The following is a 1,973-nucleotide window of genomic DNA, read 5'->3' as shown; positions in this document are numbered from 1 at the left end:
TCCAAGCACTGGCAGGCCCTCCCAAAGACAGCTTAGGGGCCAAGATCATAGGCCTGGTAATTGGACAGCACAGGTTGGAATTCCAGCAACTTCGTTCAGTTCACTGAGATGCCACTTCATCAGCCATGGAGGGGAGCTTAGAATCTTGTCGATCTCACAATGTTGTTGGGAAGATTCAATGAACAAATGTAGGCAAAGCCCTGTGTATAGTGCTTGGCACATTGTCAATTCCTCAAAGATACTCCATAAAATTGATACTGGAGAGACAGGCAAAGTAACCCAAGAACTGTACTTAGCAATGACAAGAACTGGAAAGCATTCATTAATGAAAAGTATCCACTGGCAAGGGAAGTTTTGGAGCAGAATACACAGCTTTAGAAAGAGGGCTGAGCACGAGGATAAGGAAGGTGAAGACACCATTCCCGATGGAACGCTCACCTTCAGGACCTTCCGTGACCTTCCATGACCTCATGTCTCCTAAATTTCCAGGACTACCAAGTTTAGTCCTTTGATGATTCAAATCATAGAAACTACAATTGTGAGCTTAGGAAAAAAAAAAATACTTAACTTCTAGTCTAGGTTTTATTCTGTTTCCTAATGGTAACCGAAGGTAAGTCCAAACATGCACTTTTTTTAATTGATCTTTTCCTTAACCAGTCGTCTCATGATTGGCCTCATTATTTTAGAAAAATCATCTGTTTTATGTATATCCCTAATGAAACTTCAACTTTTTAAATATCTGCAAGCAAATAATATAGATGAATTGGAACCAGACAGGCAATGCAACTAACCTAAAAGAAGACAAGAAAAGGGGGAGAAAGTAACAAAGGAGATAAGACAAATTGAAAAACAAATAGCATGATGGCAGGTTTTAACCCAACTATATTGATTTATATTAAATGTAAATGTTCTAAACATTCCAATATAATGTAAGGTGGTCAGATTTTATAAAAAAGCAAGGCCCAACGATATGCTGTCTACAAGAAACCAACTTTAACTACAAAGATATAAATACGTTAAACATAAAGAGATGGAAAAATGTATACCATGCAACATGCTTATACTCACCAAATGAAACTGCAGTGGTAATATTAGTAGTAGACAAAGGAATATTTCCAAGGATGAAGATGGGTTTGTCATAATTACAAAAAGGCCAACTCATCAAGGACATATAAAATTCCTAAATGTATATATGCCAAATAACACAGCTTTACAGTATATAAAGAAAAAACTGATAGAACTTATAGGAGAAATAGACAAATCCAAATGACAATTGGATATTTCAATACCCTTTTCTCACTAATTGATGAAATAAGAAGACAGAAAACCAGTAAGGTTATCGAAAGCTTAAACAAACTTACCAACTAACTGACCCAATTAATATTTATAGAATACTCCACCCAGTATTCTAGAATATACATTCTTTGCAAACGCATAAGATATTCACTTAGACCATAATCTGAACAAAAAACTGTATCTCAACAAATTTTAAAAGATCAAAATATTTTAGAATATTTTCTTGGCCAGGTGCAGTGGTTCATGCCTTAATCCCAGCACTTTGGGAAGCCAAGGCTGGTGGGTCACCTGAGGTCAGGAGTTTGAGATCAGCCTGGCCAACATGGTGAAATCCCATCTCTACTAAAAATACAAAAATTAGCTGGGCATTCTGTCAGGTGCCTGTAATCCCAGCTACTAGGGAGGCTGAGGCAGGAGAATTGCTCACGCCTGGAATCCCAGCACTTTGGGAGGCTGGGGAGGGAGGATCACCTGAGGGTGGGTGTTTGAGACCAGCCTGGCCAACATGGTGAAACCCCATCTCTACTAAAAATACAAAAATTAGCCAGGCAGGGTGGTAGGCACCTGTAGTCCCAGATACTTGGGAGGCTGAGGCAGGAGAATCTCTTGAACCCAGGAGGCAGAGGTTGCAGTGAGCCAAGACCACACCACTGCACTCCAGCCTGGACAACAGAGCA

This window comes from Theropithecus gelada, chromosome 20, assembly GCF_003255815.1.
Source record: "Theropithecus gelada isolate Dixy chromosome 20, Tgel_1.0, whole genome shotgun sequence".
Classification (NCBI taxonomy): domain Eukaryota; kingdom Metazoa; phylum Chordata; class Mammalia; order Primates; family Cercopithecidae; genus Theropithecus; species Theropithecus gelada.
This window is presented reverse-complemented; position numbering follows the sequence as displayed.